Raw genomic sequence first — 14,930 nt, forward strand, 5'->3', positions numbered from 1 at the left:
AACAGATAGGACTCTTGTCTTCATGCTCTGAAGCCTAGCAGAGGAAAGAGGAGGCAGAGATTAAACAAGTGAGTGCTTAATTAGCAAAAGGATCAATTTTATCTTGAAAAATTCTAATGGGCTTTGTGAGTACGTGACTTATGGGAACCTAACTTAATGAAGGTGGTAGGTGGCAGAAAGGTTTATAACCCAGTCTGAGAATGAGAGGGATAGGAGTTAGCCCTGGAAGCCTGCAGGCAGAGAAGAGTGCCAGGCAGCAGGAACAGCCTGTGCACAGTGTTGATGCGTGCAGGCCGTGACATCTTTTGAGGCCTGACTGCTAGAGCTGGCCGAAGAACAAGGCCCAGGTGAGGCAGGCCTGAGCAGTCAGTTTGCTCTGTTGAGGAATTAGGAACCAATCTCAGGATAAGAAGTCATTGGAGGATTTTAACCACAACAACAGAGTTAACATTTGTTATCATTTTTCTCTCAATAAATGCACATCTAAAGTTTCAAGTTGCTAACTACTAAATTTTGCTTGGTGAATGGAGCTCTCTTTTTTGGCAACTACCACTCATGAGTGTCATGAGGAAAACTAGGGTTAGTCATTAACACCATCTCCTCCAAAAGGGTGGGAGGCAGATCAGCACAGTGGCTGAGCTTAACTCTACTCATCATAACAACGAGTGAGTAAAATGAACCTACCTCATAGTATTGTGAGGGGAGTCAGATGAGATGACTGTGCTGACGTTTAGGTATTTTATAAGGAATGTTAGCTATCATTCATTCATGTGCAAACACAAAGGACAATACAAGTAATTTTTGGTTTATTTTAAAAATCCATTTCCAAGAGAGTCAAATATCACTTCGGTTTATGTAAAGCTCACTCCTAATCATTGAGTAAATACTGTGAACGTGAATTGGAGAGTTTAAGTAGCAGAGAATCAGCACGTCTGACATACTTAAGACCTGGACATACTTGGCCTTGGCACTGGCCTAGTTCCCAAACATTTTGAGGTGTTCACAATCACCACGGGCAGTCTGAAGCTCATGCTCCTTGAAGACCTATCACAGTCTGATTAATAATTCTTGCTGTCAGCCCTCTAGTGTTTCAAACCTCGTGAGGTTATTTTGTGATGCCTCTGGCTTGTCCTCAGCGGGAGGACTCTTTTAAAATTTTAAATTATTTTATTTTTCTATTAGAATTGACATTCAATATTATTTTATATTAGTTTTAGGTGTACAGCATAGTGTTAGGCATATCATATAACTTATGAAGGTATCTTCGTGATAAGTCTGGAACCCACCTGGCACCATACATAGTTATTACAATATTATTGACTAAATGCCCTATGCTGTTCTTTACATCTCTGTGACTGTTTTTATAACTGACAATTTGTACTTCTTAATCCCTTCACCTTTTTCACCCAGCTCCCCAAGTCCCTCCCATCCGACAACCATCAGTTTGTTCTCTGTATCTATGAGTCTGTTTCTGTTTTGTTAGTTTAGTTTGTTTTTAGAGTCCACATATAAGTGAAATCATATAGTATCTGTCTTTCTGACTTATTTCACTGAGCACAATACCCTCTAGGTCCATCCATGTTGTCACTAATGGTAAGATTTCCTTCTTTTTTATGGCTGAGTAGTATTTCATTGTATACATGCACCACATCTTCTTTATCCATTCATCTCTTTATGGACACTTAGGTTGCTTTGGTATTTGCCTATTGTAAATAATGCTGCAATGAACATAGGGGTGCATATGTCTTCTTTTCCAAATTGAAAATTTTATTTTGCTAATGTGCAAATAGAATATAGCAGTCCACTTTCAGTGCTTTCTGAACACTTAACCACTGATGAGTTCCGTACGATGCTATTGACCTTCACTGTGCTGGTGTCTGATCTTTTATGGAAACCAGCCTGAATTCCTTCTACAACCGCATTCATTTGTCTTTCCAGATGTTTTCTTCATTGGCCTCTGCATGTTACTGCTTCATTGGAAAGACTTCATTTTCTAATTGCACAATGGTCCTTTTAATCTCATTATTCTTACTGACCAGGGATACCCAATTTGACTCCATTCCTCTTCATTTAGATTCAGCTGTGAGTTGCAGGTTCTTTCTCTGCCAGTCTAAATCTTGCATATGTTGTATTACTTCTGGAGCTCTTTCTGTGTGCGCTCAAGCATCTGAATGAGATTTTCATTATACACTTTCCAGGCATTGCATCCACGCTGTGACATTAGTTCCAGATTCACCGTTCGAACTGCTTCATGCTCTCACTGAGCTATAGAATTGTTTACACATTCCTGGATACAGTAATGTCATTTTTCCAACTCGTGGAAGGAGCTGGGGGTTCATATCCTTTCATACCAAGCAATTCAATTGGTTGTCCAGCAGCCAGTCTTTCAAATTCATTTATCATTAAGTAGGTTTCAAAAGCAGAATAATCCGGGAATGTGAAGTGGCTCAGGTAGTAGGGTGGTATCTGAGTTTCCTCTTCCACCAAGCATCGCAGCCCCTTCCCGTGAACCAGGTGCTTCATAACCTTGGTAACAATACTACAGCACGCTCACCACAACTGCTCCAGCCACCAAACCCAGCCTGCCATTTTTAAGCTCATCTGAGTTTTCTGAGTCTTTTTTGAATGAGTGCTTTGGATTTCTTTAGATAAATATCCAGACATGGAATTGCTGGGTCATAGAGTACTCTATTTTTAATTTTTTCTTTTGTTTCCCTTGCCCAAGGGGATCTATCACACAAAATATTACTAAGAAAAATGTCAGAAATTGCTTTTATAGAAGTTTTATGGTTTGGGGTCTTATATTTAAGTATTTAATCAACTTTGAGTTTATTCTTATATATGGTGTAAGAAGGTGGTCTAGTTTCATTTTTTTTTGCATGTATCTGTCCAGTTCTTTCAAGCATTTATTAAATAAATTGTCTTTACACTATTGTATGTTCTTGCTTCCTTTGTTATTAATTAACCATATAGGCATGGGTTTATTTCTGGGCTCTCTATTCTGTTCCATTAATCTATGCGTCTGTTTGTATGCCAGGATTTGATTACTGTTTTGATTACTATAGCCTGGTAGTATAGTTTGATATCAGGTATTGTGATACCTCCAACTTTGTTTTTCTTTCTAAATATTGCTGTAGCTATTCGGGGTCTTTTGTGGTTCCGTAAGAATTTTTGGATTATTAGTTTTAGTTTTGTGAAAAATGCCATTGGTATTTTGATAGGAATTACATTGAATATAAAGATTGCTTTGGGTAGTAAGGATATTTTAACAGTATTAATTCTTCCTATTCACTAGTGTGTATATGCTTTCATTTATTTGTATCTTCTTCAATTTTTTTCTTTAATGTCTTATAATTTTTCGAATACAGGTCCTCTACCTTCTTGGTTAAATTTATTCCTACGTATTTTATTTTTTTTGATGCAATTGTGGATGTGATTGTTCTCTTACCTTCCCTTTATAATAGTTTATTATCGGTGTATAAAAATGCAACCGATTTCTGAATATTAATTTGGTATCTGCTAGTTTACTAAACTTATTTATCAGTTCTAAGAGTTCTTTGGTGGAATATTTAGGGTTCTTGGTAGGACTTTTGATGGAACAGAATACTCAGGGCCGAGGGGTGGCAAGGAAACGCTTCTGGCTACTCTTGGATTATCAAGCAAACACAGTGCACGTGAGGAGGTGCCTCTGGGACCTCTCACTGTCATATGCTGGGGACCTTAAAGAGGAGAAGAGCTGCAAGCCAGGCCCAGAGCCTGGAGTCCGGGAGGAGCGAGTACACTCGCGTCCTCAGGGTGCCTCAGGCAGCGGGGTGGGTGAGCACAGGGGCTGTAGGCTCTTTCCCAGGCTTTCCACCTGATTACGGGGCCCCTTGCATTTTTTCACTTTCTGCCCTCCATCTTCCGCACCTTCCACACCCTCCTCTCTTGCTCTGTTCCATTACCGCGCTGTCAACGCAGCTTTCCGTTCACACTCATTTTTCCGAGATCCGTGTGGAATTGCGCATTCTCCTCCAAAACTCGACCTGAATGTCCCACTCGCTGGGACTTCGTGCATGCTCGCTTCGTGCTGACAGGCCTGTCCCCACATCCCCCTGCTGGGTTTCCTACTTGTTTCTTCTCAGTGTCTTGTCCCTAAAACGTTGTCTCTTTCCAATCCCATCCTCTGCCTCTTTCTCTCTCCCCCTCCCTTATCTCCCTCCGTGGCCATGTCCTGACATAGAGTTTTAGGGAGCCCCTCTATGATCATGGCTGCCATATGATTAGAACCCCAACGCTAAATGGGGTCCTCCACTCTGGGCTCAGGCATCCAGTTGCCTATTGGACATCTGCCATCGAATGTCCCACAGGCATAAACTCTGACCGCCCAATCAAAGTGCTTCTCCTCAGGTCACTCAGCCAGTGCATGTCCTCACCATTAGACAGTGAGGAGGCCGGAAGATCAGAAGCTACCACAGAGTCTGCCCTCTTCTTTATCCTCAATACCCAAACCAGGTACTTTCTGAGGTCAGTTGACCTCTCTCTGTCTCTGTGCCACTATCTTAGTTCTGGCAGAAGTCATTCCCACTGGATTCCTGCAATAACTCCTTGCCACCAGTGCACCTGCCCTGGAGGTCATTCCTCAGGTCACATCCTAAAACGCATAGCTGAGCACTTTTCACAGCTCCCAGGGGCATGCAGGATGAAGGCCCTAATCCTGAACTTGGTGTCAAGACCTTTGGTCTCATTTCTGCTTATAATAAACTTTACCTCTTTCACTCACACCTGCTCCTCTGAAATACTGAACTCTTTCCTGATTTCTGTCAGACTTCAGACCGCCACTCTGACATGCGTGTTGTAAAGTTTCCTAGTTTTTAAGATCAATGTTACTGCATGTTGTACAGTATTCTTGAACTAGTCCAGTAATCATTTATGGAACTAAGGCTTGGTAATAATGTTTTCACTTGACCCCTGATAGGAGGCAGTGGATAAAAAATAAGCCCTCCAGCTGCATTGGGGAACTTTCTGTGTGTATATAAATATCCAGCCTCCACGCATGACTGAGCAGCTTGTCCATGGCCTGCCCAAGGCTGAGACCTGTGGTGGGACTCAAGGAGGCGTGCAGATGAGGGCACACCCTGCTGCAAGCAGGTTACAGTTCAGGTGAGGGGATACGGCAAAATGCAGACAGAGCCAGTACACTCCTGACCCTGGGGAGGCCAGAAAGGGGATATTGACAACTGCCGTTGTTTACCTGTTAGCAGGTATTGGAAGAGGCGCAGGGAGACTGAGCCAACCTCGGGTTCTCTCTGCTCTGGACATTACCACCTGTCCCAGGGGCAGCACTTCAGCCTCTCCAGGCTTGAACCAGGCAGCATAGCCTCAGAGTTCAGCATTTGGCATAAGCCATGTCTGGTTCGCCCTCTCCTCTGCCACTCATGAGCTGATATGACACTGGGGCTTCCTGAACACCTGCTTTACCCCCCTTTGTGAGTTTTAATTGCTTAATTGTTTCATAGACCCTCAGTGGATTATAACTTTTATGATTAGCACTCTCCTTTTCTGGAACTTCATGTTTAAAATGGAGCAAATACCACACTCAAAACCTCTGGGGCTTCAGAGAATTGCAGTCCCACTCCTGGGCCCTGGCCGCCTCCTCCCCACCTCCTCCTGATACCAGAATGGCAAGTCACAGTGAATCGGCTTCCAGGGGCATGGATACACAGAGCACAGGAGTACAGGAATGAGAGTCCAGATGAAAGGATTCCTGGTCAACATAGGACAGCAAAGGTGAGCCCGTCAGGAAAGAGGCTTCTGTGTAGCCATTTGCTTAGGGTGTGGCCCAATATTAATACAGTATTCTGAACTTGTACTTGGCCATAACCACACCCAGTTACTGTGCCACATGAGAATGGATCAAAGTCAGAGGGAGGCTGCACACAGTTTATAAAAACACAGGGCTTATTTAGTTGTAATTTTCCTTTAGAGCCGGAGGCAAGAGGTATTGATCATAAAACAACTAAAAGAGTTACAGAGTTGAACTTGTTCCCAGAGTGTGTTGTGCAATTCCAAATGCACCCTGGCAAACCTCCAAGGAGGATGTAGGGACGGATGATGGAGTGCACAGGCAGCCACCGGAGAAGGACCATGTGAGTTTAAGGGTAAAGAGGGCTCTCAAGAGGAGAGACCCACTACTTGTTCCACAAGGTGGAACTGCCTTTACAGATGCGCCTGAGGGAGGACAGGGGAGGTTCCTCAAGGTGACAGAGAAGAGTGGGGTGGGGGTGGGGGGGGACTCTGTTCCCTTTACTTCCTAGGTGTTGGCCATGACCACCAATGCTTCTGTAACTTCCTCCAGCAGAAAGGAGGCTGAGTGCTCAGGTTTAGCCAACCTGTCACCGACAGGACTGCCATTGACTTACCCCAGCACATGCAGAGGTCTTCAAAGAAGGCAGCCAGGAGAAAAAAAGGCAGGGCATGAACCCTCCTTTCATGTAGAGAGAAAAAGAAGATTTAAAATTGTGAGTTGTTGAAATGACTATAGTCCTATTCATAAGGCAAACTAACTGGAAAAATATGATTTCTTGGAGGCATATTTATGAAGCTGGAATTCATGTTATACCAACACAGTCACAACAGCAAGCAGAATACTTTTCTAAATTAAAATCTATCTGACACGGAGTCCTCACTTAGCCAGGGTAGCCAGAAATTCCACCTGCTGCAGTCCCAGCCAACCCTATAGCACGATGCTGGCTGCACTCAGATGAGGTCCCAAGATCTGACTTCCGAGGCCTTGCCAGCGTCATTCTTACGCCTCTCCTCTGCCACTTGCTAGCTGGGAGTGAGGAGGGGACAGTTCCCATTCTTTAGCACACATCGGTCTGAACTTTGTGGTCATCTGGCTGGGATTTATGCTTTGTTAAAGGAAGGAGAGGGTATCAAGTTTGGGGAGCAAACAAAAATAATAGAACTAGTCCTCCAGGGTGGTCCTTGCAGTTGTGCCTCCTTGGGGTTCTTCCCACTGTCACGGGCTCTCCAGAGAAGCTGCCCAAGTCCTTTCTCCTAAAGGAACCCCAGCCATTGTCCTCTGCCCTAGTCTTGTTTCTTCTTCCCAAGAACTTGCTTCTCTGCCCTTCCTTTCAGAGGAGGTCCCACTTCTCTCCTCCCTGGGTCTCTGCCTGTGGGCATAATTGGGCAGAGGACAGCAGGACACCCATCAGCTTGTTTCCTTACCAAACTATTTATTAACTTATCTACTGACCAGAATATGAGAAGAAGGGAGGCCCTGAGGAGCTGAGGGTGGAGAAAAATAGGAATACTTTCCTTTGGTCTTTCCCTCCTGCCCTCTGCCATGCCCTCTCACCCTGTTCTACTGCGCAGTTGTAACGGCTGCTGTAGCGTTGCCTTTAAGGCAGAAAATGAAAGCAAACAAAACAAACAACGAAAACCATGCTCTCATACAAAGGCAGTTTTAAATTTGACAAATATTGGAAGAATCTGAGTGTGAGCTCCTCTGTCCCCACCTTGTACAGCAAGTGGTGGAGGAAGGGAAGGGCTGACGCTGGCAGGAGTCCTCTCCAAGCTCTTATGATCAGTGGCTCCTGGCCTGCAGCTCGACACCATCCCAAAGCAGGACCCAACTAGTGCCAGACCAGTGTGGTTTTGTGAGTCTTTTAATATTTGGGTTTGACTTTATTTTTTTGTCATTTTAGTTCTTTGAGCACTTTTAAAATTATTATGGATTTGTGCTTTGTTAAAAGAAGGGGAGGGTATTTTTTGCTCCAAGTTTGTGGAGCAAAAAATAATAATAGAACTAGTCCCTTAGTAATTCGTAATTTTATCCATTGATGGATTCCAACAGAAGGTGAATTTAGGTGAACTGATGTGTGTCAGTGAACAGGAAGTGGTAAGTCTGAAAATGTGAAGGTTCTTATATGTTATCCCACTTGCAAGGTAACATGTTAGCTTGCCACAGTTTAGATAGAAGAATGGTTGAGTGTGTGGGTGGATGGATAGATAGATAAATACATACATGCATGTATATATACATACATACATACATACATATACACATCAGTCTGGGTATCAGTTCTTCAGGAATTCATAGTATATATAAATTGAGACCAAGGATCAAGGAATAGGCCTTTTCCTCATAGAGCAACTTGTTTTGGTTCCCCATTGCCTCCATTCATCACATGGTAATGTACCTGTGCATGTGGGGTTTACAGTGTTGAAGCACAGAGCTTCTGTAGGAGTTGCTGGCATGTCTGCCTTTCCTCTTCTCTGGGGAAGATAGACAGAGTCAGGGAGAGAGAGAGAGAGAGAGAGAGAGAGAGAGAGAGAGAGAGAGAAACATTGAGTGAGGGAGAGAGAGAGACACATTTGCTTGGGAAGGTCTCCAGGTTTACAGCCCTTGGACTGTTAACAGATGTTTCTGTATATGTCTCTCTCTCTAAAGAAGTTTCTATCTTTAACTTTCATAACTTGTTTGTCATTCAATCATACTTTATCCCAGGTTGCTCAAACAACTGACCTTGCAGAAACATGAAAATATGCAGGGAAGACTGTCTTTCAAAAGGAAGTGGGAAATTTGTTCCAAGAGTTAGATAAAACATGGACAACAGGATAAGATCAAGAATAGGAGGCACAGTTAGAAAAAGGTTGATCTGGCTGAAGGCGTGGGTAGGAGAAGAGATCATGTGTATTCAAATGATTCAAAGCAAACATGCAGGCATCCAAAATAGATTCTGTGATCTAAGAGGACTTTCTAAATCAAATATATAATGTTTGATGAGTCAAGTGTAAAAGTCCTCCCCTTCCTGAAGGCAACAATAACAAAAAGAGAGAGTATTGCATATGCTCTGATTCCCACAGAAGGATGTGATTTGGTAGTAACAGGATGGAATAAGCTCATAGTTGACTGAAGCTAAAAATGCACATGAAGCCCAGGTGGCGTGGCTCAATGGTTGAGCCTTGACCTATGTACCAGGAGGTCACTATTCGATTCCCGGTCAGGGCACATGCCCAGGTTGTGGGCTTGATCCCAAGTAGGGGGCATGCAGGAGGCAGCCCATCAATGATTCTCTCTCATCATTGATGTTTCTATCTCTCTTTCCCTCTCCCTTCCTCTTTGAAATAAATAAAAAATATATATTTTTAAATGTGCATGTAGTCCCACACTAGCACTTACGAAGTGCTGTGTATATGTCAGTAATTGTTCTATGTACTTTATATTTGCAACTCAATTTAGTTCTCTAAATGACCTTATAGGAGTACTATACTTGTTCCTATTTTAAAAATTAGGAAATGGGAACAAAGAAAGGTTAAGTAACTTGACAGAGATCATTCACCTTGTAAGTGACAGAGACGTGATTTGGACCCAGGCAAATCTGAGTCCTTGCTTTTTATCTTCTGTCTCTTGTGTAGCTTAGCATTTTATTTAACTGTTTTCAAACACCAGCAGGACTGTTTGGAGGTGAACTGGCAAGTGTTTAAGATCATAGGTATATTTTTCTTTCTTTTATATGTATCAGTTTCCATACAGTTCCCCATAAGTCTCATCAACAAAAGCGTGGTTGTTATCTGAGATAGGTTAGTCTTAGTTATCTTTCTTTCTGGGCATTAACACTACAGCTTTCTTCTGTGCTCCATCCAGGTGCTCTTAGGGTAGAGCTTCAGCAGAGAACTTGTTGAGGAGAAGGGGAGATTCAGGGGCAAGGTCTTTGCCCTGCAGGGAATCCCAGGGTCATTGCCAGAGCCCTCAGCATTGCAGTTCTTCTTCAGCTCTCCAGGTGTGAAAACACGGAAACTATTAAGAGATGCCTGGTCCCTGCTTAGGGGCCTCACATGAGCAACCAGGTCCATTTCCTAACCCATACCCCATCCTGAGAGCTGTGGCCCTCAAAAAGGAGGGACACCTGCAGCTTTGGTGGTTTCTCCCTAAACCTTCTGTGGGAAGACTGGGTTGTATGTTTGCTTTGCTCTTTTGAATCCTAAGAACATTTAAGTGATAGAAGTAAGCAAGATATCTAAAGAATGTTCATTGATTTAAGTTAGCTTAATTACCTCCATTAAACTTAATTGCCATAATTGTTGCTTCACTGTCATAATTGTTGTTCCTGTTGTCTTTACAAGGATCACCAAAGGCATTGTGAGCTTTGTGCAGTTGTTTACACGGTGTTTGATTCTATTTGTCTTTCGCAATGTTTACTTCCTGCTCCTTAGGGATTGCTTAGTCTGCTCAGGACCCCGCCTTGTTTCCAAATCTGAGAATAGGACAAAGAAATGTGACCGTTCTCGGCCTATGATGGCATGAGGAAACTAATCATGTAGAAACAGTAAATCATAAAAAGTCACAAATATTCCCAGGAAACTTAATTACTACTAAAATAGCTAACATATCTTGAGACTTACTGTGTGTCAGATGCTTTGGCCAGCATTAGCAGTAGTCTACTTTAATCTCAACACCTCAGTGAAGTAGAAATTATTATCATGGTTAGGCACAATGAAACAAGGAGACCAAAGTCACAGAGTTAGGAAGTGACAGTGCTGCGGTATAAACCTAAGTGCAGAGCTATCCTGTGAATTTAGTTACTATAATAATTCAGGTGCTGAGCCTCTGTTTTTTGACATTAGATATGTGAAGCAGGAGAGAAAATAATCCATGTCTCGGATGGCCCCAAATATCTTCCACATGGTACCTGATGGTTTCATCATTAGAAGTCTCTCTTTAAAAAAATTATTATAGACAGACTTTTTTCTATATTGTTTCTTTGCTATCCTGCTTTTATTTCTTAGATTTTATTTATTAAATAACAATATTAATGCAAATTAAAAAAAAGACACTTATAGCTGGGTAGCCCAACAAGCCAAACTAATTTCATTTAACATGCTCATTTTTTAACAAGGTCCCTATAGAAATGCTCATGGATTACCTGTAGGGTGGTAATGCTTGGATATATTTCTTAGTGTCATTTACCCAGTTATTTCATTTCTTTTTAGCAGATTTCTAGACTCAAAGAGCATGCCATCTAGGAAGAGGTGCGTTTGGTATGATGAGGGGGTCAGGTGATCATGTCCTAAAGGATATTCATTATCTTTTTCTCCTACAAAGCCGTGTACTTTCCTTATTTCATTGATCTGTACACAATATCCTCTGTTGTTTAAGCTGGATAATTGGAATTCAACATTGAATTTCCCTCATAGCACCCACTCCCCAGTCCAAACTGCTATTTTGTTCAATTTACGTGCTTCAATCAATCCACCTTCTCTTCCTTTCCACATTTCTTCCATTTGTCCAATGTAGTCTCTACAGACTGTTAGTGTCAGCTTTCCAGAATGCAAATTAGCTAGGCTTATATTTTTAAGATATTCTTTGCTTAAAAATCTTCAGACTCCAAAGGAGAACTAGATGAAGTCCAAACTTCCTGCCAAGGCACAGAAGGCTCCCCCTGATCTTGCTTCTGCCACCTACTCTGCACCTTCTTACATTTTCCTTCCTGCCAGACCCAACTACTGCAGATTCCCAGCAGGTCATTTTCTTTTATTCTTCTAACTTTCCTTATGTTGTTCCCTCTAACTAGATTCTCTTTCCAATTTCTCATCCAATCTACTTGTGTAACCAACTTATATTTTAAGGACATTCAAACCTCTCTTACAGAAAGTCTTTCTTCTCGACTACTCACTTTAAAAGAGAGGAAAAGGCTATCTTTCCTTTGCCTCATTTTTCTCTGATCATATTCATTCATTCGTTCATTCATTCATTCATTCATTCTCATCATCATTACCAAAGCTTTCACCATTGAGCAATTATTCTCCTGTCACTGATTTGGCAAATATTTATTGAGTACCTTCCTTGTGTCAAAAGCTGTCCTGGGCACTGGGTATATAGTGATGAAAAAATTGGATATGGTTCCTGCCCTCCTGGAGTCTGGAGTATAAGAGAGATAAATCTTAAATAAACCAATGACTATAAAATTAAAATATATAGCCCTGGCCATTGTTGTTCTGGGGTTAGAGCATCTGCCTAAGCACTGAAGGGTCCAGGGTTTGATTCCTGGTCAAGAGCATGTATTGCCTCCCAGTTTTGACCCTTGGCCCAGGTTGGGGCAGGAGCGGGAGGCAACCCATCAATTTGTCTCTCTCATATAGATGTACCTCTCTCTATCTCGCTCACCATCCCAACCTCCCTTCCACTGTCTCTAAAAACCAATGGAAAAAAATATCCTCAGGTGAGGATTAACAAAATAAATAAATAAATAAACAAACAAACGAACAAATAAATAAAATTAAAATATATGATATAAAATAAAGGATTAGGGGACTGAAGGAAAATTAAGAGTAGGAAGAAACCTACTTTACTGTTTGTTGTTATTTGGGGTCTTTCGTGGTTCCATATAAATTTTTGGAATATCTCTTCTAGTTCTGTGAAATATGCCAATGGTATTTTGATTGAAATTGTGTTTTTTTTTTCTTATTGTTTTTTTTTATTTTTTTTATTTATTTTTTTTTATTGCTTAAATTATTACAGAAGACCTGCAGAATCTAACTGTCCCTAGCTCCTACACACACACCACACACGTCCACACCTGGAATTGTGTTGAATCTGTAGATTTCTTTGGGTAGCATGGATATGATGCTGCTAATTCTTTCTAATCATGAACACAGTATATGCTCTGACTTATGTGTACCTTCTTCAATTTTTTTCTTCAGCATATTATAATTTTCTGAGTATACGTCTTCTACAACCTTGGTTATATTTATTCCTAGGTATTTTATTCTTTTCGAAGCAACTGTGAATAGGATTATTTTCTTAGTTTCTCTTTCTAATAGTTCAATATTGGTGTATAAAAATGCAATAGATTTCTGGATATTTATTTTGTATACTGCTACTTTACTGAGTTGATTTGTCAGTGCTCATAGGTTTTTGGTGGAATCTTTAGGGTTCTCTATAGGCAGTATCATGTCACTGCAAATAATAGTTTTACCTCTTCTTTTCCAATTTGGGTACCTTTTATTTATTTTTCTTGTTTGATTGCTGCGGGTAGGACTTCCAGTTCTATGTTGAATAAGAGTGGTGAAAGTGGGCATCCCTGTCTTATTACCTATCTTAAGGGGAACACTTGTAGTTTTTCCCCATTGAGTATGATGTTGGCTGTGGGTTTGTCATATATGGCCGTTATTACATTGAGGTATACTAGTTTTCCCTTTATTCACACTTTGCTGAGAGTTTTTATCATAAATGGGGGCTGAATTTTATCAAATGCTTTTTCTGCATCTATTGATATGATCATGTGGTTTTTATTGTTTATTTTCCTTATGTGGTGTATCACATTTATTGATTAATGGTTATTGTACCAACCTTGCATCCCCAAAATAAATCCCACTTGATCATGGTGTTTGATGTTTTTAATGTATTGCTGGATTCTATTTGCTAACATTTTGTTGAGGATTTTAGCATTTGTGTTCATCAGGGATATTGGCCTATAATTTTCTTTCTTTGTAGTGTCTTTATCTGGTTTTGGAATTAGGATAATACTGGCCTCATATAATGAACTTGGGAGTCTTCCCTCCTCTTGAATTTTTTGGAATAGTTTGAGAAGGGTAAGTGTTAGTTCTTCTCTGGATGTTTGGTAAAATTTACCTGTGAAACCATTTGGTCCAGGGCTTTTGTTTTTTGGGAGTTTTTTTCTTACTGTTTAATTTCACTAGTTGTAATTTGTCTATTCAGATTCTCTGATTCTTCCTGATTCAATTTTGGAAGATTGTATATTTCTAGGTATTTATCCATTTCATCCCAACTGTCTAATTGGTTGTCATATAGTTGTTTGTAATATTTTCATACAATCCTTTGTATTTCTTTGGTGTCAGTTGTTACTTGTCCTCTTTAATTTATGATTTTATTTATTTGTGTCCTCTCTCTTTTTTTTTTCATGACTCTGTTAACGGTATGTGAATCTTGTTTATCCTTTCGAAGAACCAGCTCTTGGTTTCAATGATCTTTTCTATTGATTTATTCAATTCTATTTTGTTTATTTCTGCTCTGATCTTTATTATGTCCTTCCTTCACTCACTTTGGGCTTTGTTTATTGTTATTTTTCAAGTTCCTGTAAGTGTAAAGTTTGTTTTTTTATTTGGGCTTTTCTTCTTTCTTGAAATAGTCCTGTAATGTTATGAATTTCCCTCTTAAGACTGCTTTCCCTATGTCCCACAGATTTTGGGTTGTTGTGTTCTCATTTTCATTTGTTTCAATACATCTTTTGATTTCTTTCTTGATCTCATTGTTAACCCATTCATTGTTTAGAAAGATGTTATTTAGCCTCCATGTCTTTGTGTGTTTTTCAGTTTTTATTCCTGTGATTGCATAGCATTATGGCCAAAGAAAATGTCAATCTCTCCTGTATGTCCATTAAGATTTGCTTTACAGATTTAGGTGCTCTTATGTTGGGTGAATAAATGTTTACAAGGCTTATAGACTCTTGTTGGATTGCTCCCTTTATCATTATCTAGTGTTCTTATTTGTCTCTTACTATATAGCCTTGGTTCTAAAGTCTCTTTTTTTTCATATATAAGTATTGTTACCCAAGCTTTTTTTTCCCTTCCCATTTGCATGAAATATTTTTTCCCATCCTTTTACTTTTAGTCTATGTGTATCTTTCATTCTAAGGTGGGTCTCTTGAAGACAGCATATATATGGGTATTGTTTTCTTATCTATTCAACTACCATATGTCTTTTGATTTAAGCCATTTAAATTTAAAGTGATTATTGACAGGTATGTATTTACTGTCATTTTAATCTTTATATCTATGTTCCTCCTCCTTCTACTTCTCCTTCTCCTCCTTATCAAAGAAGACCTTTTAACATTTCTTGTAATACTATTTAGATGGTAATGAACTCCTTTAGCTTCTTTTTGTCTGGGAAGCTATTTATATCTTCTTCAATTTTTAGTGAT

The 14,930-nt window shown here is 40.4% G+C and overlaps 1 pseudogene; it reads right to left on the reverse strand.

Annotated features, from left to right (window-relative positions):
• Window positions 1–1,922: 1,922 nt before the first annotated feature.
• LOC102244042 lies at window positions 1,923–4,057 on the reverse strand (annotated as a pseudogene).
• Window positions 4,058–14,930: the final 10,873 nt, after the last annotated feature.

This window comes from Myotis brandtii, unplaced genomic scaffold, assembly GCF_000412655.1.
Source record: "Myotis brandtii unplaced genomic scaffold, ASM41265v1 scaffold298, whole genome shotgun sequence".
NCBI classification, from domain to species: domain Eukaryota; kingdom Metazoa; phylum Chordata; class Mammalia; order Chiroptera; family Vespertilionidae; genus Myotis; species Myotis brandtii.